General features: G+C 42.0%; 1 long non-coding RNA gene across 1 annotated transcript; it reads left to right on the top strand.

The window, feature by feature from the left end:
• Positions 1–23,039: 23,039 nt before the first annotated feature.
• LOC141141628 (uncharacterized) lies at positions 23,040–23,380 on the top strand. Its single transcript, XR_012244179.1, has 2 exons — positions 23,040–23,159; positions 23,310–23,380. It is a non-coding gene; the product is annotated as an uncharacterized lncRNA (long non-coding RNA).
• Positions 23,381–25,709: the final 2,329 nt, after the last annotated feature.

Raw genomic sequence — 25,709 nt, 5'->3', positions numbered from 1 at the left:
GATTGTCCATAGCAACCAAAACCATCCCTTTACATCAAAAGTGGTTTTAGACCTGCTAGAAAACAGCGATAATAAATTAGAATCACTCGCAGAATTGAGCGATAGTGATTTGTGGGGAGATCCGTCATCAAACACTGAAAAGTAATGACAGCGACAATTCTGCAACTGAGCAAATTTCAGTGTTTTGATTTGATTACATTATTGAATAATTTTTATTATTATTATATTATTATTTGGTATAATTATTTATAGTTATTTATTATATTATAATTTATGATTTTGTGTTTCAAACTTTATCATGCCCGAGATGTCTACTAGATTGGACAGATTTAAGTGAGTTATTCCTAAGAATTACCGGCCTACAATATAAAACGCCAAATTTCCGTGCAAAATAATTGTACCGCTTTGAACAGCAAAAATATGAAATAATCATACCGCCAGGGAGTTTAACCCCGAGTGTGGCTCGGGGTTAAAATTCAGTACCATTAGCGGTAACCCCGAGCCACACTCGGGATCGCATTGCAGGATCCTGGGGCGGCGTTACTTACCTTGTCGCCGGGATCCTGCGATGTCACCCGCAGTGTCCGAGAGCTCTGTCCTCCTCCGAAGCCTCTCCTTGCCAGGCTCCGTTCCCTGCGAGCGTCGCGACGCACGGGGGCGGAGCCTGGCGGCAAATTTAAAAAAAAATAAAAACCATAACACATACAGTACTGTAATCTTACAGATTACAGTACTGTATGAAATAATTTCACATCCCTTTTGTCCCCAGTGCTTTGGCCCATGCCCTGCATGCAGTTTTACATGATATACACTGTTCTTTCTGCCTGGAAACTGGAGATTGTCCATAGCAACCAAAAAGTGTCCCTTTACATCAAAAGTGGCTTTAGACCAGCTAGAAAACAGCGATAGTAAATTAGAACACTTGCAGAATTGAGCGATAGTGAATTGTGGGGAAATTTATTTTATTACTATTTTTTTTATTTTTTTTTATTATTTATTTTTATTTATTATATTATAATTTATGTTTTTGTGTTTCAAACTTTATCATACCCGGGATATCTACTAGACTCTGGTTTGGACAGATTTAACCACTTGCCGACCGCCTCACGCATATATACGTGAGCAGAGCGGCACGGGCAGGCAAAATCACGTACCTGGTACGTGATTGCCTTCCCGCGGGTGGGGGGTCCGATCGGACCCCCCCCCGGTGCCAGCTGCGGTCGGCATTTGGTTGGGAGCTATGACAGACGAGGGGGAGGCCATCCGATCGTGGCCCCCCCCTCGCGATCGCTCCCAGCCAATGACAAACATCCCCTGCCTCTGTATAGTACACAGAGGCAGAGGATGTGATGTCATCTCTCCTCGGCTCGGCAGTTTCCGTTCCAGCGCCGAGGAGAGATGACATGTAAGTGCACCAAACACACACACACACACAGTAGAACATGCCAGGCATACCTTACACCCCCGATCCCCCCCCGACCCCCCCCCAATCACCCCCCCCCCTGTCACAAACTGACACCAAGCAGGTTTTTTTGTTTTTGTTTTTTTTTTTCCTGATTACTGCATAGTGTCAGTTTGTGACAGTTAGCAGTGGTGGGACAGTTAGTATTACCCCCCTGTAGGTCTAGGGTACCCCCCTTACCCCCCCTAATAAAGTTTTAACCCCTTGATCACCCCCCCTCACCAGTGTCGCTAAGCGATCATTTTTCTGATCGCTGTATTAGTGTCGCTGGTGACGGTAGTTAGGGACGTAAATATTTAGGTTCGCCGTCAGTGTTTTATAGCGACAGGGACCCCCATATACTACCTAATAAATGTTTTAACCCCTTGATTGCCCCCTAGTTAACCCTTTCACCACTGATCACCGTATAACCGTTACGGGTGACGCTGGTTAGTTCGTTTATTTTTATAGTGTCAGGGCACCCGCCGTTTATTACCGAATAAAGGTTTAGCCCCCTGTAGGTCTAGGGTACCCCCCTAATAAAGTTTTAACCCCTTGATCACCCCCTGTCGCCAGTGTTGCTAAGCGATCATTTTTCTGATCGCTGTATTAGTGTCGCTGGTGACGCTAGTTAGGGACGTAAATATTTAGGTTCGCCGTCAGTGTTTTATAGCGACAGGGACCCCCATATACTATCTAATAAATGTTTTAACCCCTTGATGGCCCCTAGTTAACCCTTTCACCACTGATCACCATATAACCGTTACGGGTGACGCTGGTTAGTTTGTTTATTTTTTATAGTGTCAGGGCACCCGCCGTTTATTACCGAATAAAGGTTTAGCCCCCTGATCGCCCGGCGGTGATATGCGTCGCCCTAGGCAGCGTCAGATTAGCGCCAGTACCGCGAACACCCACGCACGCACCGTACACGCACCGTACACCTCCCTTAGTGGTATAGTATCTGAACGCATCAATATCTGATCCGATCAGATCTATACTAGCGTCCCCAGCAGTTTAGGGTTCCCAAAAACGCAGTGTTAGCGGGATCAGCCCAGATACCTGCTAGCACCTGCGTTTTGCCCCTCCGCCCGGCCCAGCCCAGTCCAGCCCACCCAAGTGCAGTATCGATCGATCACTGACACTTTTTTTTGTAGCGTTTTGGTGAACTGGCAAGCACCAGCGGCGTAGTACACCCCGGTCGTAGTCAAACCAGCACTGCAGTAACACGTGGTGATGTGGCGAGTCCCATAAGTGCAGTTCAAGCTGGTGAGGTGGCAAGCACAAGTAGTGTCCCGCTGCCACCAAAAAGACAAACACAGGCCCGTCGTGCCCATAGTGCCCTTCCTGCTGCATTCGCCAATCCTAATTGGGAACCCACCGCTTCTGCAGCGCCCGTACTTCCCCCATTCACATCCCCAACCAAATGCAGTCAGGTGCATGAGAGGCATTTATATATCCTCCCGAGTACCCCTACCCAACGAACCCCCCCCAAAAAGATGTTGTGTCTGCAGCAAGCGCGGATATAGACGTGACGCCCGCTATTATTGTCCCTCCTGTCCTGACAATCCTGGTCTTTGCATTGGTGAATGTTTTGAACGCTACCATTCACTAGTTGAGTATTAGCGTGGGGTACAGCATTGCACATACTAGGCACACTTTCACAGGGTCTCCCAAGATGCCATCGCATTTTGAGAGACCCGAACCTGGAACCGGTTACAGTTATAAAAGTTACAGTTACAAAAAAAAAGTGTAAAAAAAAAAAAAAACACAAACAAAAATAAAAAAAAATAGTTGTCGTTTTATTGTTCTCTCTCTCTCTATTCTCTCTCTATTGTTCTGCTCTTTTTTACTGTATTCTATTCTGCAATGTTTTATTGTTATTATGTTTTATCATGTTTGCTTTTCAGGTATGCAATTTTTTATACTTTACCGTTTACTGTGCTTTATTGTTAACCATTTTTTTGTCTTCAGGTACGCCATTCACGACTTTGAGTGGTTATACCAGAATGATGCCTGCAGGTTTAGGTATCATCTTGGTATCATTCTTTTTAGCCAGCGGTCGGCTTTCATGTAAAAGCAATCCTAGCGGCTAATTAGCCTCTAGACTGCTTTTACAAGCAGTGGGAGGGAATGCCCCCCCCCCCCACCGTCTTCCGTGTTTTTCTCTGGCTCTCCTGTCTCAACAGGGAACCTGAGAATGCAGCCGGTGATTCAGCCAGCTGACCATAGAGCTGATCAGAGACCAGAGTGGCTCCAAACATCTCTATGGCCTAAGAAACCGGAAGCTACGAGCATTTTATGACTTAGATTTCGCCGGATGTAAATAGCGCCATTGGGAAATTGGGGAAGCATTTTATCACACCGATCTTGGTGTGGTCAGATGCTTTGAGGGCAGAGGAGAGATCTAGGGTCTAACAGACCCCAATTTTTTCAAAAAAGAGTACCTGTCACTACCTATTGCTATCATAGGGGATATTTACATTCCCTGAGATAACAATAAAAATGATTTAAAAAAAAAAAAATGAAAGGAACAGTTTAAAAATAAGATAAAAAAGCAAAAAAAAATAAAGAAAAAAAAAAAATAAATAAAAAGCACCCCTGTCCCCCCTGCTCTCGCGCTAAGGCGAACGCAAGCGGCGGTCTGGCGTCAAACGTAAACAACAATTGCACCATGCATGTGAGGTATCACCGCGAAGGTCAGATCGAGTGCAGTAATTTTTCCAGTAGACCTCCTCTGTAAATCTAAAGTGGTAACCTGTAAAGGCTTTTAAAGGCTATTAAAAATGTATTAATTTTGTTGCCACTGCACGTTTGTGTGCAATTTTAAAGCATGTCATGTTTGGTATCCATGTACTCGGCCTAAGATCATCTTTTTTATTTCATCAAACATTTGGGCAATATAGTGTGTTTTAGTGCATTAAAATTTAAAAAAGTGTGTTTTTTTCCCAAAAAATGCGTTTGAAAATCGCTGCGCAAATACTGTGTGAAAAAAAAAAAATGAAACACCCACCATTTTAATCTGTAGGGCATTTGCTTTAAAATAATATATAATGTTTGGGGGTTCAAAGTAATTTTCTTGCAAAAAAAAATAATTTTTTCATGTAATCAAAAAGTGTCAGAAAGGGCTTTGTCTTCAAGTGGTTAGAAGAGTGGGTGATGTGTGACATAAGCTTCTAAATGTTGTGCATAAAATGCCAGGACAGTTCAAACCCCCCCCAAATGACCCCATTTTGGAAAGTAGACACCCCAAGCTATTTGCTGAGAGGCATGTCGAGTCCATGGAATATTTTATATTGTGACACAAGTTGCGGGAAAGAGACAAATTTTTTTTTTTTTTTTTTTTTTTTTGCACAAAGTTGTCACTAAATGTTATATTGCTCAAACATGCCCTGGGGATATGTGAAATTACACCCCAAAATACATTCTGTTGCTTCTCCTGAGTACGGGGATACCACATGTGTGGGACTTTTTGGGAGCCTAGCCGCGCACGGGACCCCGAAAACCAAGCACCGCCTTCAGGCTTTCTAAGGCCGTAAATTTTTGATTTCACTCCTCACTACCTATCACAGTTTCGGAGGCCATGGAATGCCCAGGTGGCACAAACCCCCCCCCAAATTACCCCATTTTGGAAAGTAGACACCCCAAGCTATTTGCTGAGAGGTATAGTGAGTATTTTGCAGACCTCACTTTTTGTCACAAAGTTTTGAAAATTGAAAAAAGAAAAAAAAAAATTTTTTTTCTGGTCTTTCTTCATTTTCAAAAACAAATGAGAGCTGCAAAATACTCACCATGCCTCTCAGCAAATAGCTTGGGGTGTCTACTTTCCAAAATGGGGTCATTTGGGGGGGGGTTTGTGCCATCTTGGCATTTTATGGCCTTCAAAACTGTGATAGGTAGTGAGGAGTAAAATCAAAAATGTATGCCCTTAGAAATCCTGAAGGTGGTGCTGGGTTTTCGGGGCCCCGTACGCGGCTAGGCTCCCAAAAAGTGCCACACATGTGGTATCCCCGTACTCAGGAGAAGCAGCTGAATGTATTTTGGGGTGTAATTCCACATATGCCCATGGCCTGTGTGAGCAATATATCATTTAGTGACAACTTTTTGTAATTTTTTTTTTTTTTTTCTTTTTTTTGTCATTATTCAATCACTTGGGACAAAAAAAATAAATATTCAATGGGCTCAACATGCCTCTCAGCAATTTCCTTGGGGTGTCTACTTTCCAAAATGGGGTCATTTGGGGGGGTTTTGTACTGCCCTGCCATTTTAGCACCTCAAGAAATGACATAGGCAGTCAGAAACTAAAAGCTGTGTAAATTCCAGAAAATGTACCCTAGTTTGTAGACGCTATAACTTTTGCGCAAATCAATAAATATACGCTTATTGACATTTTTTTTACCAAAGACATGTGGCCGAATACATTTTGGCCTAAATGTATGACTAAAATTTAGTTTATTGGATTTTTTTTATAACAAAAAGTAGAAAATATCATTTTTTTTCAAAATTTTCAGTCTTTTTCCGTTTATAGCGCAAAAAATAAAAACAGCAGAGGTGATCAAATACCATAAAAAGAAAGCTCTATTTGTGGGAAGAAAAGGACGCAAATTTCGTTTGGGTACAGCATTGCATGACCGCGCAATTAGCAGTTAAAGCGACGCAGTGCCGAATTGTAAAAAGTGCTCTGGTCAGGAAGGGGGTAAATCCTTCCGGGGCTGAAGTGGTTAAGTGTGTTATTGTTAAGATTTACAGACGTACAATATAAAACGCCAAATTTCCATGCAAAATAATGGTACCGCTTTCAGCACCTAAAATCCGAAATAATCATACCGCCAGGGAGGTTAATGGTGAGGTGAACAAACATAGCATAAAAACACATATAACAAAAGTCTTCTGCACTATACTCTGTGAACAAATGGAAATATAACTGTGCATAATAAATAAAACATTAAAGCCTAAATACACTGCACAATACACTCTAATTAATGGTGCAGTACATGGTGCTAGAACACCATAAATTCTTATGCATTATGCTCTGTGAGCAGATATAAATCAAACTTGTATATCTGAATAACAGTCTTTTTCCAACTAGTATCCAGGAATAAACTCCACTAGTGTACATTACATATATACAGTGACACTTTTTGGGGACCAGTGACATGATTACAGTGATCAGTGCTAAAAAAAATGCACTGTCACTGTACTAATGACAATGGTAGAGAAGGGGTTAACATCACGGGCAATCAAAGGGTTAAATGTGTTCCCTAGGAGTGCTTTCTAACTGTGGGGGGGGGGGCTGCTTTGACTGGGGAAAGCAGAAACACAAGATCTCCATCTTCCCCTCTGACAGAACGTTGATCTGCCTTGTTTACATCTGCCTCTCTGGAGAACGATCGGCGGGTCCCAGCAGACATGGGGTGTGCCAGACCCGCTGGAGCCCACACACGATCGAATTGTCCGACGGACTCCGGTACGCCAGACCAAGTATGCCGGAAAGTCCGATCGTGTGTACGCGGCATAAGCGATCGTTTTTCGGATCGCTGTATTAGTGTCACTGGTGACGCTAGTTAGGAAGGTAAGTATTTAGGTTCGCGGTCAGTGTTTTATAGCGACAGTGACCCCCATATACTACCTAATAAAGGTTTTAACCCCCTGATTGCCCCCTAGTTAATCCTTTCACCAGTGATCACCGTATAAGTGTTACGGGTGACGCTGGTTAGTTAGTTTGTTTATTATAGTTTTAGGGCACCCACCGTTTATTACCTTATAAAGGTTTAACCCCCTATTTGCCCGGCGGTGATATAAGTTAAGTTTTTAGGGTCAGATAAGGTCTGCGTCGCCCCAGGCAGCGTCAGGTTAGTGTCAGTACCGCCACCACCCACGCTCGCAGCATACACCTCCCTTAGTGCTATAGTATCTGAACAGATCAATATCTGATCCGATCAGATCTATACTAGCATCCCCAGCAGTTTAGGGTCCCCAAAAATGCAGTGTTAGTGGGATCAGCCCAGATACCTGCTAGCACCTGCGTTTTGCCCCTCGGCCCAGCCCTGCTAAGCCCACCCAAGTGCAGTATCGATCGAACACTGTCACTTACAAAACACTAAACACATAACTGAAGCGTTCGCAGAGTCAGGCCTGATCCCTGCGATCGCTAACAGTTTTTTGGTAGCATTTTGAATCAGTCGCTAACAGTCAGGAGCTTTTTTGCCTGTGAGTCTCACTAGTGTACCCCTAAATTTAGAGCCCAAAATGACAAATCGAAGGCACACTAGTGAAGAGGCCTACACGTTTCTTAGCATGACAGATAGTGAAGAGGAAGTCACTCATCTGTCAGATTCAGGCTCAGAATACAAACCTGTAGACAGCAGCGGCTCCATGACAGATAGCTCTGACGACGGAGTTGTGGTCCCTGCCAAGGTCAGGCATACCAGACCCCAAACTTCTTCTTCTGTCCTTAATGTGCAAGAACCGCAGGTCCCTCATATGGAGCAGAGAAGTACTAGCGCCGCTATTCCTTCTGATGAACGGGCAAGCACCAGCGGCCTAGTACACCCTGCTCGTACATCCAGCACTGCAGTAACACTTGGTGACGTGGCGAGTCCCATAAGTGCAGTTTAAGCTGGTGAGGTGGCAAGCACAAGTAGTGTCCCGCTGCCACCAAGAAGACGAACACAGGCCCGTCGTGCCCATAGTGCCCTTCCTGCTGCATTTGCCAATCCGAATTGGGAACCCACCACTTCTGCAGCACCCGTACTTCCCCCATTCATTGGCCAACAGGGCATTCATGTGGAAACAGTTGATTTTACATCACTTGATTTTTATTTGCTGTTTTTCACCGAAGATCTGTATAGATCTATTGTGGACCAAAGCAATTTGTACGCTGGTCAACACATCGCCACTATTCCCCAGTCCTCCCTTGCCAGAGATTGGAGACCAATTACGGTTTCCGAATTTAAGATCTTTCTGGGCCTTTCCCTCAACATGGGCATAAATAAAAAGAGTGAGTTGCGGTCATATTGGTCCACTGACCCAATTTACCATATGCCCGTGTTCTCTGCCTCCATGGCCAGGGCACGATACGAGCAGATTTTGCGGTTCATGCACTTCAACAACAATGAACTCTGTCATCCTCGTGGAGACCCTGAATACGATCGGCTCTACAAAATTCGGACCCTCGTAAACCACTTCAACCAAAGTTTTGCAGACTTGTTTACTCCCCATCAAGTTGTCTGCGTTGATGAGTCCCTGATTAAGTTTTCTGGCCCCTTGTCATTCAAACAGTACCTTCCCAGCAAGCGTGCCAGATATGGGGTTAAGATGTATAAGCTCTATGACAGGGCCACAGGCTATACATGTAGTTTTATGGTTTACGAGGGCAAAGATAGTCACGTAGAGCCAACAAACTGCCCTGACTACATAGGAAGCGCTGGCAAGATTGTGTGGGACTTGGTGTCTCCCTTATTCGGAAAGGGGTACCACTTATATGTGGACAATTATTACACGAGCGTGCCACTTTTTAGTCACCTTTTTAATCAGCAGATTGGAGCATGTGGCATCGTGCGAACTAATCGCTGGGGCTTTCTCCAGCGGCTTGTAGATTCCCGTCTTAGGCTGGGGGAGAGAGCCTGCTTGCAGTGTAATAACTTGCTCGCTATGAAGTGGAGGGATAATAAGAATGTTTTCGTTCTTACTTCCCTTCATGCAGACACGACGGTCCAAATTACTAGGGCGACTGGTGTTGTGGAGAAACCCCTCTGTGTCCACGAATATAACCTCAATATGGGAGGGGTGGACCTCAACAACTAGTTGTTGGCGCTGTACCTAGTTGCCAGTAAGGCCAGACGCTGGTATAAAAAAGTGTCTGTATACTTATTTCAATTGGCTTTGCTGAACACTCATGTGCTATACAGAGCTTCAGAATGGACTGGATCCTTCCTTAAATTCCAGGAAGAGATCGTCAGAGCCCTTCTGTTTCCAGACGGTGCTCCACCTCACCTTGCCCAACCAAATGCAGTAAGCTGGCTGCATGAAAGGTATTTTCCTTTTGTCCTCCCGAGTACCCCTACCCAACGAGCCCCCCAAAGAAAATGTCGTGTCTGCAGAAAGCACGGATATAAGCGTGACATCCGCTATTATTGTCCCTCCTGTCTTGACAATCCTGGTCTTTGCATTGGTGAATGTTTTGAACGCAACCATAGGCTAGTTGAGTTTTAGCGTAGGGTACAGCACTGCACAGACTAGGACACACTTTCACAGGGTCTCCCAAGATGCCATCGCATTTTGAGAGACCCGAACCTGGAAGCGGTTACAGTTATAAAGGTTACAAAAAAAAGTGTAAAAACAAAAAAAAAACAAACAAAAGTAAAAAAAACCACAAAAAAATATAAAATAAAAAAAACAAAAATAGTTGTAGTTTTATTGTTCTCTCTCTATTCTTCTGCTCTTTTTTACTGTATTCTATTCTGCAATGTGTTATTGTTATTATGTTTTTATCATGTTTACTTTATAGGTATGCAATTTTTTTATACTTTACGGTTTACTGTGTTTTATTGTTAACCATTTTTTTGTTTTCAGGTACACCATTCAGCTGCAGAGCGGATTTATTTATCTTGACAGCAACAGCGTTTGCTCCCACGATACATAAAGCCGTGACTCCAGCGCTGTCGGAGGTGATTTCACCACCACAGTTACATACTTCAGCATATATGCCAAAGCGTGGGGGCAGCAGTGGGCGGAGGAGCGATTTGCTCCTAACTTTTGTGGGAGGATGCCCCCATGCTTCGGCATATATATATTTTAGGCACAGGTTGCGTTAAATGTTTTATTTTTTACTATGTTTTTTTTTTAATTGCTTTGCAGGTATGGTAAGTCTTACTGTTATACTGTAATGTTACTTTGTTTTATTGTTAACCATCATTTGCTTAGCAGGTACGCCATTCAGTTGCAGCACGGATTTATTTATCTTGACAGCAACAGCGTTTGCTCCCACGATACATAAAGCCGTGACTCCAGCGCTGTCGGAGGTGATTTCACCACCACAGTTACATACTTCAGCATATATGCCGAAGCGTGGGGGCAGCAGTGGGCGGAGGAGCGATTTGCTCCTACCTTTTGCGGGAGGATGCCCCCATGCTTCGGCATATATAAACGGTGCATGTATGCCCATCATTAGAAGTGGGTGGATGAAGGGAGGTATTCTAATGGTGGGCATACCCACCGATCAATCTCTTTTTTTCGTTCAGCCCACAGGCTGCATGAAAAAAAAGTTTACAATATATATATGCCCAACAAGACCAGCAACGTACTGGTATGTTGCTGGACTTTGAGTGGTTATACCAGAATGATGCCTGCAGGTTTAGGTATCATCTTGGTATCATTCTTTTCAGCCAGCGGTCGGCTTTCATGTAAAAGCAATCATAGTGGCTAATTAGCCTCCAGACCACTTTTACAAGTAGTGGGAGGGAATGCCCCCCCCCCCACCGTCTTCCATGTTTTTCTCTGGCTCTCCTGTCCCAACAGGGAACCTGAGAATGCAGCCGGTGATTCAGCCAGCTGACCATAGAGCTGATTAGAGACCAGAATGGCTCCAAACATCTCTATGGCCTAAGAAACCGGAAGCTACGAGCATTTCATGACTTAGATTTCGCCGGGGTCTAATAGACCCCAATTTTTTCAAAAAAGAGTACCTGTCACTACCTATTGCTATTATAGGGGATATTTACATTCCCTGAGATAACAATAAAAATTATTAAAAAGAAAAAAATGAAAGGAACAGTTTAAAAATAAGATAAAAAAATAATAAAGAAAAAAAAAAAAAGCACTCCTGTCTCCCCCTGCTCTCGCGCAAAGGCGAACGGTCTGGCGTCAAATGTAAACAGCAATTGCACCATGCATGTGATGTATCACCGCGAAGGTCAGATCGAGGCCAGTAATTTTAGCAGTAGACCTCCTCTGTAAAGTGGTAACCTGTAAAGGCTTTTAAAGGCTTTTAAAAATGTATTTAGTTTGTCGCCACTGCACGTTTGTGCGCAATTTTAAAGCATGTCATGTTTGGTATCCATGTACTCGGCCTAAGATCATCTTTTTTATTTCATCAAACATTTGGGCAAGATAGTGTTTTTTAGTGCATTAAAATTTTAAAAAGTGTGTTTTTTCCCAAATAAATGCTTTTGAAAAATCGCTGCGCAAATACTGTGTGAAAAAAAAAATGAAACACCCAACATTTTAATCTGTAGGGCGTTTGCTTTAAAAAAATATATATAATGTTTGGGGGTTCAAAGTAATTTTCTTGCAAAAAAAATAATTTTTTCATCTAAACAAAAAGTGTCAGAAAGGGCTTTGTCTTCAAGTGGTTAGAAGAGTGGGTGATGTGTGACATACAGTCAGATCCATAAATATTGGGACATCGACACAATTCTAATCTTTTTGGCTCTATACACCACCACAATGGATTTGAAATGAAACAAACAAGATGTGCTTTAACTGCAGACTTTCAGCTTTAATTTGAGGGTATTTACATCCAAATCAGGTGAACAGTGTAGGAATTACAAGTTTGTATATGTGCCTCCCACTTTTTAAGGGACCCAAAGTAATAGGACAATTGGCTGCTCAGCTGTTCCATGGCCACGTGTGTGTTATTCCCTCATTATCCCATTTACAAGGAGCAGATAAAAGGTCAAGAGTTCATTTCAAGTGTGCTATTTGCATTTGGAATCTGTTGCTGTCAACTCTCAATATGAGATCCAAAGAGTTGTCACTATCAGTGAAGCAAGCCATCATTAGGCTGAAAAAACAAAACAAACACATCAGAGAGATAGCAAAAACATTAGGTGTGGCCAAATTAACTGTTTGGAACATCCTTAAAAAGAAAGAATGCATCGGTGAGCTTAGCAACACCAAAAGACCCGGAATACCACAGAAAACAACTATTGTGCATGACCGAAGAATTCTTTCCCTGGTGAAGAAAACACCCTTCACAACAGTTGGCCAGATCAAGAACACTCTCCAGGAGGTAGGTGTATGTGTGTCAAAGTCAACAATTAAGAGAAGACTTCACCAGAGTGAATACAGAGGGTTCACCACAAGATGTAAACCATTGGTGAGCCTCAAAAACAGGAAGGCCAGATTAGAGTTTGCAAAACAACATCTAAAAAAGCCTTCACGGTTCCGGAACAACATCCTATGGACAGATGAGACCAAGATCAACTTATACCAAAGTGATGGGAAGAGAAGAGTATGGAGAAGGAAAGGAACTGCTCATGATCCAAAGCATACCACCTCATCAGTGAAGCATGGTGGTGATAGTGTCATGGGCATGTATGACTGCCAATGGAACTGGTTCTCTTGTATTTATTGATGATGTGACTGCTGAAAAAAGCAGCAGGATGAATTCTGAAGTGTTTCGGGCAATATTATCTGCTCATATTCAACAAAATGCTTCAGAACTCATTGGACGGCGCTTCACAGTGCAGATGGACAATGACCCGAAGCATACTGCGAAAGCAACCAAAGAGTTTTTTGAGGGAAAGAAGTGGAATGTTATGCAATGGCCAAGTCACTCATCTGACCTGAATCTGATTGAGCATGCATTTCACTTGCTGAAGACAAAACTGAAGGGAAAATGCCCCAAGAACAAGCAGGAACTGAAGACAGTGGCAGTAGAGGCCTGGAAGAGCATCACCAGGGATGAAACCCAGCGTCTGGTGATGTCTATGCGTTCCAGACTTCAGGCTGTAATTGACTGCAAAGGATTTACAACCAAGTATTAAAAAGTGAAAGTTTGATGGATGATTGTTAATCTGTCCCATTACTTTTGGTCCCTTAAAAAGTGGGAGGCACATATACATGATATATTGCTCAAACATGCCATGGGAATATGTGAAATTACACCCCAAAATACATTCTGTTGCTTTTCCTGAGTATGGGGATACCACATGTGTGAGACTTTTTGGGAGCCTAGCCGCGTACGGGACCCCGAAATCCAAGCACCGCCTTCAGGCTTTCTAAGGGCGTAAATTTATGATTTCACTCCTCACTGCCTATCACAGTTTCAGAGGCCATGGAATGCCCAGGTGGCACAACCCCCCCCCCCAAATGACCCTATTTTGGAAAGTAGACACCCCAAGCTATTTGCTGAGAGGTATAGTGAGTATTTTGCAGACCTCACTTTTTGTCAAAAAGTTTTGAAAATTGAAAAAAGAAAAAAAAAAAATTTTCTTGTCTTTCTTCATTTTCAAAAACAAATGAGAGCTGCAAAATACTCACCATGCCTCTCAGCAAATAGCTTGGGGTGTCTACTTTACAAAATGGGGTCATTTGGGGGGGTGCTATCTTGGCATTTTATGACCTTCGAAACTGTAATAGGTAGTGAGGAGTGAATCAAAAATTTACGCCCTTAGAAATCCTGAAGGTGGTGATTGGTTTTCGGGGCCCCGTATGCAGCTAGGCTCCCAAAAAGTCCCACACATGTGGTATCCCCATACTCAGGAGAAGCAGTAGAATGTATTTTGGGGTGTAATTCCACATATGCCCATGGCATGTTTGAGCAATATATCATTTAGTGACAACTTTGTGCAAAAAAAAAAGTTTGTAATTTTCCCGCAACTTGTGTCAAAATATAAAATATTCCATGGACTCAACATGCCTCTCAGCAAATAGCTTGGGGTGTCTACTTTCCAAAATGTGGTCATTTGGGGGAGGGGGGGATTTGTGCCATCATGGCATTTTATGGCCTTCAAAACTGTGATAGGTAGTGAGGAGTGAAATCAAAAATGTATGCCCTTAAAAATCCTGAAGGCGGTGCTTTGATTTCGGGGCCCCGTACGCGGCTAGGCTCCCAAAAAGTCCCACACATGTGGTATCCCTATACTCAGCAGCAGCAGCTAAATGTATTTTGGGGTGCAATTCCACATATGCCCATGGCCTGTGTGAGCAATATATCATTTAGTGACAACTTTTTGTAAAATTTTTTTTTTTGTCATTATTCAATCACTTGGGACAAAAAAATAATATTCAATGGGCTCAACATGCCTCTCAGCAATTTCCTTGGGGTGTCTACTTTCCAAAATGGGGTCATTTAGGGGGGTTTTGTACTGCCCTGCCATTTTAGCACCTCAAGAAATTAGATAGGCAGTCATAAACTAAAAGCTGCGTAAATTCCAGAAAATGTACCCTAGTTTTTAGACGCTATAACTTTTGCACAAACCAATAAATATATGCTTATTGACATTTTTTTTTACCAAAGACATGTGGCCGAATACATTTTGGCCTAAATATATGACTAAAATTGTGTTTATTGGATTTTTTTAAAAACAAAAAGTAGAAAATACCTTTTTTTTTTCAAAATGTTCGGTCTTTTTCTGTTTATAGCGCAAAAAATAAAAACCGCAGAGGTGATCAAATACCATCAAAAGAAAGCTCTATTTGTGGGAAGAAAAGGACGCAAATTTCGTTTAGGTACAGCATTGCATGACCGGGCAATTAGCAGTGCTCTGGTCAGGAAGGGGGTAAATCCTTCCGGGGCTGAAGTGGTTAAAGTGTTTTCCTTCCATGACAAGCTTCATTTAAATCATTGAATAGAATTTTGTGATGTGCTCAGTTTATTATAGCTGACAATTGTTTTCTCTCCTATACACATGAATTGTAGTATAAAATATTGTAAATCATTTCAGGTCCAGTAGGGGTCAGTGTTTACAGGAGGAAAGGAGAATATATCTCACATAACGGTACATATTAATTCTAACCTGTTATTTTAGAGAGGAATATTTAGGGCTGCTATATAGTACAAGTTATTTTTTTCTTTGTTAGCCAGAACTGAAGATGAAAAAATAAAATTAACAGAAAATAAAACCAACAAGTGCGTCAGAAACCTCAATCCATAAAACAGTACAACATCAGAGTGTGGGGTGCAGTTTCTCATAACAACCACACACATTCCAATCACATCTCACTTGATTGAATCACTAATTGACAGGCATGAGGATATTTGTGTTCAATTCTCAAAGGGTTCAGTGAATCCTGTTTGGCAAATCAGAACCTGGTGGTGAATACTATTAAAGTCTATAGGGGAACAAGAGTTGTTAGTAACTTCAGTCCATTTTTAGAACCAATAGGCAAGTTATTGTCAAAAAGTGTCAAAAGAGCCAGGCACTTCAATGGAGCACATAAAGCCTAAATACACTGCACAATACACTCTTATTAATGGTGCAGTACATGGTGCTAAAACACCAAAAAATCAAAATAAATTAGAAAAAAAATCTTTATGCATTATACTGTGTTAGCAAATGGAAATCAAACTTGTGTATGTGAATAACAAAATATTTTTCCAAGTGATGTCCATGAATAAACTTTACAGATGTGGACTTCAAATATATAGTGACAATTCGCTTTGTGTCCCCACCCTTGATTGAAAAATTGCTCAGCAGATATAATTGACTTCCATTCCATTGGTAGGTCAAAGGCACTTATGCCAAGAAAACTTGATTTCTCAGTAGAAAATGCTGGCCAGTGACTCCCCTAGTCCAGTAATCCATTTCCATTACACAGGAAAGCCCTATTTTGAGTCCATTCAAGCTTCTTATTTTAAATGAAGTCCTGATCAGACTGATGCTGCATCTGTCCCCCGCTGTCTCTGCACTGAGAACCGAGCCACTGAACACCGCCTGTCAGTCAGCGTCTCTCCTCTCTGCTTCTCCACACTCATTGGAGCGATGAGTTGTGGAGGGGCGGGGAGCGGCGGTCTCAGCGCCTCGCTGAGACTGCCATCAATCAAGGCAGGTGGTGGATCCAGACTTGGAAGTTGGGATGACACGCTGCCTCGACTGATGACAGTGACGTCAGCGGAGAGCGAACTTCAGACCATTCTCCGCTGAAAAAAGGTCACAGGAGTGCAAAACTAATTACTCATGTGACCCAGAGGAGAAGCCCAGCCTAAAAAGCTCAGGCTGGACTTCTCCTTTACCTTGTACACATAGATCGGAGTAAAAAAAATTGTAAATCATTTTGGGTCCAGTAGGGGTCAGTATTTAAAGGAGGAAAGGAAAGTTGGTAAATATATCTCACATAACAGCACATATAAATTCTAACCTGTTATTATTTTAGAGATAAATATTTTGGGTGTTATGTATTACATATGTTATTTTTTTCTTTTTAGGTTAACCCACCTGGCGGTATTCCCAAGTGTGGCTCGGGGTGAGATTTCAGTACCATTAGCTGTAACCCCGAGCCACACTGGATCGCTGGATCCTGGAAGAGGTTACTTACGTTGTCCCCGGGATCCCGCGATGTACTCCCGCTGTGTACGGCGGCCCGATCTTCCTCTCGATGCACTGTGTGCTCTGTGTGCCCTGGCTTCCGTTCCCTGCGAGCGTCGCTACGCAGGGGGATGGAACCAGTGGCAAATTCAAAATGTATAAAGCACAAACACACTGATACATTGTATTCCTATTGGATTACATTACTAAATAAAATAAAATTGACCTTTGTTTGCCCCCCAGTGCTTTGTCCAGTGCCCCTGCCTGCAGTTTTACTGTACTTTCTGTCTGGAAACTGCAGAGCGACCATGGCATCAAAAAAGCACGCCTCTACTTCAAAAGCGGCATATGACCTGCTGGAAAACAGCGGCAGTGACACAGAATCTTGCAGAAGTGAGTGATAGCGATTATTGGGGAAGTTTGTCATCAGGCATGGAAAGCAATTTCAGCGATGATCCTGCGGCTGTGCCCAGTGATGTGCGGACTTGGTGCTCGATTGACTGCGGTACGGAGCACGCAGCGCCCCCAAGATTCCCGGTTACCAGAGCAGCTGGTATCAAAGTGGACGTTGAAGATGACAGCCCCTTGGGATACCTCCAACTCTTTTTGACTGATGAGGTTATAGAAAGAATTGTTACGGAGACAAATCGGTACCAGGAGCAACAAGCTGCTATACCTCAGAGGTTTTCAAGGAGCAGAAAGTGGGAACCAGTGACCAAAGAGGACATCTGGAAGTTTCTGGGCCTAATTATTCTCCAGGGAGTGGTGGGGAAACCCCTGCAGAAGTGGTACTGGACAACCAACAAAATACTAGCCACTCCTTTTTTTGGCACCATCATGTCAGAGTACAAATTTTCTCTCATAATGAAAATAATGAAGAATTTGATGAGACTTCTCATCCAGCTCCAAAACTGAAAAAGATTTGGGATCTACAGTCAGGTCCATAAATATTGGGACATCGACACAATTCTAATCTTTTTGGCTCTATACACCACCACAATGGATCTGAAATGAAACAAACAAGATGTGCTTTAACTGCAGACTTTCAGCTTTAATTTGAGGGTATTTACATCCAAATCAGGTGAATGGTGTAGGAATTACAACAGTTGTATATGTGCCTCCCACTTTTTAAGGGACCAAAAGTAATGGGACAATTGGCTGCTCAGCTGTTCCATAGGCAGGTGTGTGTTGTTGTGTGTGTTGTTCCCTCATTATCCCATTTACAAGGAGAAGATAAAAGGTCCAGAGTTAATTTCAAGTGTGCTATTTGCATTTGGAATCTGTTGCTGTCAACTCTCAATATGAGATCCAAAGAGCTGTCACTATCAATGAAGCAAGCCATTATTAGGCTGAAAAAACAAAACAAACCCATCAGAGAGATAGCAAAAACATTAGGTGTGGCCAAATCAACTGTTTGGAACATTCTTAAAAAGAAAGAACGCACCGGTGAGGTCAGCAACACCAAAAGACCTGGAAGACCACGGAAAACAACTGTGGTGAATGACCGAAGAATTCTTTCCCTGGTGAAGAAAACACCCTTCACAACAGTTGGCCAGATCAAGAACACTCTTCAGAAGGTAGGTTTATGTGTGTCAAAGTCAGCAATCAAGAGAAGACTTCACCAGAGTGAATACAGAGGGTTCACCACAAGATGTAAACCATTGGTGAGCCTCAAAAACAGGAAGGCCAGGCTAGAGTTTGCCAAACAACATCTAAAAAAGCCTTCACAGTTTTGGAACAACATCCTATGGACAGATGAGACCACGATCAACTTGTACCAGAGTGATGGGAAGAGAAGACTATGGAGAAGGAAAGGAACTGCTCATGATCCAAAGCATACCACCTCATAAGTGAAGCATGGTGGTGGTAGTGCCATGGCGTGGGCATGTATGGCTGCCAATGGAACTGGTTCTCTTGTATTTATTGATGATGTGACTGCTGACAAAAGCAGCAGGATGAATTCTGAAGTGTTTTGGGCAATATTATCTGCTCAAATTCAGCAAAATGCTTCAGAACTCATTGGATGGCGCTTCACAGTGCGATGGACAATGACCTGAAGCATACTGCGAAAGCAACCAAAGAGTTTTTTTTAAGGGAAAGAAGTGGAATGTTATGCAATGGCCAAATCAATCACCTGACCTGAATCCGATTGAGCATGTATTTCACTTGCTGAAGACAAAACTGAAGGGAAAATGTCCCAAGAACAAGCAGGAACTGAACACAGTTGCAGTAGAGGCCTGGAAGAGCATCACCAGGTATGAAACCCAGCATCTGGTGATGTCTATGCATTCCAGACTTCAGGCTGTAATTGACTGCAAAGGATTTGCAACCAAGTATTAAAAAGTGAAAGTTTGATGGATGATTGTTAATCTATCCCATTACTTTTGGTCCCTTAAAAAGTGGGAGGCACATATACAAACTGTTGTAATTCCTACACCGTTCACCTGATTTGAAGGTAAATACCCTTAAATTAAAGCTGAAAGTCTGCAGTTAAAGCACATCTTGTTCGCTTCATTTCAAATCCATTGTGGAGGTGTATAGAGCCAAACAGATTAGAATTGTGTTGATGTCCCAGCAGACCGATGTACCAGACAGAGACGTCAGTATGGACGATAGTCTAATGGCCTATAAAGGAAGACTTAGCTGGATACAGTACATCGCATCTAAGAGAGCACGATTTGGCATAAAATCATTCATGCTCTGTGAAGCCAGCACTGGTTACATATGGAATTCGGTCCTTTACACCGGGAAAGGGACCAAATTCAATGAAAGATTCAGTAATTATGGAATGGCAACCACTTCTGTTCTTACTTTGATTGAGCCATTGCTGAATCAGGGGTACTGTGTAACCACAGATAATATTTACACTTCTCCAGAACTCTATGAGTTCCTTCTACAGCACAAGACGGATGCATACGGGACTGTTAGAGCTAACCGGCGTGACATGCCGCCAACCTTTGGCAATAAAAAGCTCAAGGCAGGAGAAATAGTTGCCTGGCAGAAAGGCAAAATGATGGCACTGAGATGGCGCGACGAAAAAGATGTGTGCCTAATGAGTACCATTCACAACACCTCTACTGTCATGGTACATACAAAAGGTGGAAAAGACGTAATGAAACCTCAAGTCGTAATGGACTACAACAACACCATGGGAGGTGTTGACAGAGCTGACCAGGCCATGACTTTTTATTCTGCTATGAGAAAGCAACAAAAAAAATGTTACAAAAAATCTTCAGGCATCTTCTTGAACAGTGTCTGTGGAACGCTTTCATTCTTCTAAAAAAAAAAGAGTGACAGGCCTGTGATTCATGCGGACTTTGTTTGGAAAGTTGCCAAACTTATATTTCTCAAGCACCAAACACCAACCACTGTAAATAGATCTGGATGTCGTGCTGCTGGCGTTGTGAACTCGGAACGCCTGACAGGTCGACACTTTATGGACAACATTCCACCAACGGAAAAGAAGGCAGCACCCACAAGGATGTGTGTGGTTTGCTGCTCTAAACGTGACCACACCGAAAGGAAAATCAGAAAAGAAACCCTGTTCTACTGTCCTGACTGTCCTACTGTCCTGACTGTGACGTCAGACTTTGTGCTGTACCATGTTTTAAAATTTTCCATACCATACCTGAAGCAATATGACTACTAATATTGCACTCTTGTCAGTGTTTTTGATTATATTATTTACTAAAATGTATTGAATAAAAAGTATTATTACTATTATATTATTATTTGTTATTATTTATAGTCATTTATTATATTATAATTTATGATTTTGTGTTTCAAACTTTATCATACCCAGGATGTCTACTAGACTCTTGTTTGGACAGATTTCAGTGAGTTATTCCTAAGAATTACAGGCCTACAATATAAAACACCAAATCTCCATGCAAAATAATGGTACCGCCTTCAGCACCTAAAATCTGAAATAATCATATTGCCAGGGAGGTTAAAACTCAATGAAAAAATAAAGTAAAATGGAAAGAAAAACGTAAAAAAGAATGTCAGATACTGTACCTCGATGAATAAAACAGTACAACATCAGAGCGTGGAGTGCAGAATCTGATAACAACCACACAGATTCCAGTTTACTTAGTTTACTGAAATCAGGAATTGATGGAGATGAGATAATGTGCCCGGGTTCAATCTTGCAGAGGGTTCAGCGAATCCTGTTTGTCTACAGGGGGGCAAAACTTATTAGCAATTTCTGCCCATTTTTTGAACTAATACAAAAGTTATTGTCAAAAAAGGGGTAAAAGAGCCAGACACTGCACTGGAGGACATGTATCAATAGTAAAAAAAAAATATTCCATATGATGGGGAAAAGACCCATTTACGCTGCTTTGAAGGCAACATGGAAAATAACACAAATCCTTTAAATTACAGTGTTGGAGAGATGTCCTAAAGTGTTACTAAACCCACAACATAAAATCAGTCTGTATATTCAGTAAAGCATGCTTGTTATACTCACTGTGGAACCTAAGGAGTTAATCCTCTGCATTGTGTAAAAAGGATGTTTGATCCTGTCTTCTTTGATCCTCCCCTTCTTCCATCACCCCCAAATTATTTCCTGATAGTACAGGGCCTTGGGGACACTCTGCACATGCTCAGTTTGGTGAGAGTTTGGTCTGCACAGGGCCAATCAGTACTGTCCAGGCAGCAGATTTCCGAGCCACGCAGGTCCCCTTCATCAGGCATGTGACGGTCACATGCCATGATGAAGGGGTCCTGCGTGGCTCATAAACGTTGGAATCTGCTGTAACGATGTGATCGCTATTTAAAGCTCTGGACCTACTCTGAAGATCCTTGGTGTGCTGGTGACACATCTTTTCCTTGACTTGACTCAGTTCCAGCCATTGGTTGCTACAGCATCCGTTTATATGCACAGCCACGTCCACAGGAACATGTGCATTGGGATTAGTATACTGCAGTATCATAGGACAGCCAGAGTAGAATGAAAACTCCTCCTGCAAGCTTTAACCAGTGCTACTCAGGCTGGGTTCACACTATCGCCACATGCGGCTCACAGCGGGGGGTCTGGGGCGTCCTGGTTCCCTGTTTCAGGTTTGATTTCAGCCTGAATTTTTGGCTGAATTTGGATCTGAAACGGACCAAAAGACGGACCAAAGAGAGCCGATCAAAATCTCCTACTATTGCGAATTGAATGTGGGGAATAGTGTGAATCCAGCCTCAATTCCCACTGACCTGATTGTGAGTTAAGACTAGCTCATACCGTGTGACTTAAGCGTTCATGATCAAAGCAGTTTTGCTATTCGCCACTGTGCTACTTTCACTGGCAATTGTCATTGCAACAATTTACGGAAATTACATTTTGGGGGAAAAAAAACAATATGTTTTACTTTCTTCTTATAAAACATATCCACAAAATAAAATTAAAAAAAAAAAAATGTTTTCATGCATTTAGGCCAAAATGTATTCTGCTACGTGACTTTGAAAAAAAAATCTCAATAAGTAATTCATTTGGTTTGCATTCTTCTGCTCCCAATTACTTTGTTTAGATTACTGATTTATTTCCCAGGAAGAGAATCCCCTCTTTACTGAGTCCTTGTCCTGGGTGGAAGCACTGCCAACTTTATTACCATACCCACTCTTTTGCTTGGCGAAGGTTCTGGTTCTTTTATTTATCTACAGGTTTAGCACAATATCCTGTTTGGGGAGGGCTATTTGTCATAACACCCCCTACCAAAAGACTAAACTATCAAACTATCATTAAGTGCTAAGAGACCGCACATAATACAGCATGTCAAATTAGGCAGCGGCAGAAGAGTTGTTTAGTGTGGAATTACTGTATACTCATCTTCCCTCCAGCAATACGATGCCCACATGCTCCCTCGCCAACATTGATTCATTCTTTTTCCAAGTTCAAGATCTTCAGCCATCTTGATTGTCCATGACAGGATGACGTAACTCCCATACATAAGAGTTCATTCATATTGGCAGATGCAAAATTGTACACTGAGCTGCGCATGCAGAGCCACCCACCATTGTGACTCATTCTGGAGAATTGGATCATGCCAAAACCATCCTGCAACCATGTGCCATGCATGCGGTTGTGGCATGGTGGTGCAGACTTTTAGGGGTTAAAACAGGCAGCAAGGAGGTGACATAATGTTTCCTCACCTCCTGTCAAATGCACTCTGAAAAGAGATCCATAGAGGGTCACTCTTTAGAGGGCTAAGCATGTGTAAATGAGCACTAACTTGCCTGTCTGAGCAGGTACCTCTGGCATGGCTGATTAAAGAACAGATCTTTTGTCAACACTGGAAGAAAGAAAAACACACAGGAGTTATTTTTGAACCTTGTCTAATCATTTGCAAAATGAGGCGTGTCTGATCTCAGAAGACATTTAAATCCTCTGTTAGTAATGAGAGATCAGAGTGTCAGAGAGAAGATCTTCTCCAACATGTTTTGGTCTACTCTCATCCTCGCCATCACCTGTTTCTATACATGTGAGTAGAGATTGGAGAAGCCCCCTGTGTGTATTATTTCTGGGGGTTACAATTATCATGACAGCAATAAAATGACACATGACACACTTCATATTATATAAAATAGATGACATGATATCAACTTCTCATTCTTTACTATTCTTCTTCCAGCAGGTTGTTATGGTCAGTATGTTCTGAATCAACCTTCAGAAATGACGGCAAAACCGGGAGAGACTATTAAATTATCATGTTCAGGGGAGAGTCTTTCTAGCAAGTATTATGTTAGCTGGTATCAGCAAAAAAGTGGCAGTGCCCCTAGTCCTCTTATTTATAAAGATAAGGAAAAGGCAACAGGAACACCAGATCGCTTCTCTGGAGACAGTTCTAATGATGTGGGCACTCTGACCATCTCTGGAGTTCTTGAAGAAGATGAGGCTGATTATTACTGTTATACTGGGAGTAGCAAAGATAACTTCCGCACAGTGTTAAACACCAACAGACAAGGAGTACAATAACATGCTTGTATTATGAATGCAATCATCCTGAGCAAAAGAGTAACAATGACAGAAAGAACTGCGATATGCAGCTGAACAGAAGGAGATTTTTGTATGAAATATTACTATCAGCATACAAACTTCATCACGACTTGCATTGACTTCTGTTATTGAAGTCGCAAGCAAGCCGCAATGAATGCATGCAGGATGTCAGCTGTCAAAGTTGTGCGGCTTTGAAGCCATGTAGATGTAAACTGGCACTTACAGTTATTTATGAAACCAATAGTGCAAAACTCTAAGTATTCTTTTCAAAGTATTTTTACTAAAATAAATGTAAAAGTAGGTTGTTATTTGTAAAAAAAATACATTACCTAGGCACTATGGGATATACTTCTAAAACAAAATTGCAAAGCTATTTGCGAACCAGCATGTACATTTGTCCTATGCAAATGGGGGCAAAAAATGCACGTTGTTAGGCTATTTTCTCCCCAAGTCAAATATTTTTCCTTTATATAGAATATGACCGCAAGATGGAGCTGATGATTATAGGAAATAAATAATTATTTACTATAGTCTTCAGCTCCTTCTAGTTGCTATAGTGCTGTATTCTTTCTTGACTCTTTCTATTGTGTATGAATGAAAAACATGCTACCTGGACAGAAAATATTCTAACATGTATGTTTGCCCCCATGCGCACAGAACATGTAATTTCAGGAGATGAAGAGCTCTACATTTATTTTTCTAATAAAACAGCCCTAATGCCGCCTACACAGGGTCGGATTTTCCGACAACAAATGTTGGATGTGAGCTTGTTGGCTGAAAGTCCGATCATGTGTATGCTCCATCGGACATTTGCTGTCGGACTTTCCACCAACAAATGTTACCTAGCAGGTTCTCAAATTTTCCGCCAACAAAACTTTGTTGTCGGCCTTTCCGATCGTGTGTACACAAGTCAGTCGCACAAAAGTTCACGCATGCTCAGAATCAAGTACGAGCCGGAAGCGCTCAGTCTTGTAAAACTAGCATTCGTAATAGAGATATCATGTACTTCTTGTATGTCACTACGTTCGTAATTGTTGGCCAACATTTGTGTGACCGTGTGTATGCAAGACAACTTGGAGCCGACAACTTTTGAACAAAAATCCACGGTTTTGTTGTCGGAAATTCCGATCGTGTGTACGAGGCATAAGTGTCTTGCCTGCTTATAAATACTGTATATACTGTAAATCCTTATCAGATCATTGGTGGTGAAAATGAGCATACTTATTCTGACTTCGATTGTTGGGAAGTGATTTAACCCTTGTGAGACCTCTATGCCTGGCCCATATAAGATATAATCACCGAGGACAATGCTCATCAGATAGTTTGAACTCACCAAATACCGATTCCATCCACAAGATGCTTTTATTCTGAACATCAGGTTACAGCAGATGACAGGATACAAACAGATGAATAGGTTGTAGTATTTATGCGGTCAAAAGAGGATATTGTCTGTAGCTTACTATGCAGAATACATGTGTCCTGCTACATGTGGCTTGTTAGGTGCATCCATGACACAGGAAGTACAATAACAGGAACAAGGGTGGAGCATTACATACAAAGGAAGTGTGTCATATCATAAGGGAAAAAGAACATGAAAAACAAGTTCATTACCACAAAAGGTCACTAGATGGCAGCATGTGAACTAACTATAAAACGTCCATAGAAATGGTTAGGAAAACAATCGTCGTATAACACGCACCTACGATTTCCCCCTGATTTTAAGGGGAAAAAAGTGCGTGTTATACGCCGATAAATACGGTATAATGTTCTTTCTGCCTGGAAAGTGGAGATTGTCCATAGCAACCAAAACCATCCCTTTACATCAAAAGCGGTTTTAGACCAGCTAGAAAACAGTGATAATAAATTAGAATCTCTCGCAGAATTGAGCGATAGTGATTTGTGGGGAGATCCGTCATCAAACACTGAAAAGTAATGATAGCGATAATTCTGCAACTGAGCAAATTTCTGTGTTTTTGATTTGATTACATTATTGAATAATTTTTATTATTATCATATTTTTATTTGGTATAATTAT

The sequence above is a fragment of the Aquarana catesbeiana genome, linkage group LG01 (assembly GCF_042186555.1).
Source record: "Aquarana catesbeiana isolate 2022-GZ linkage group LG01, ASM4218655v1, whole genome shotgun sequence".
Taxonomy (NCBI): Eukaryota; Metazoa; Chordata; class Amphibia; order Anura; family Ranidae; genus Aquarana; species Aquarana catesbeiana.
This window is presented reverse-complemented; position numbering and strand designations above follow the sequence as displayed.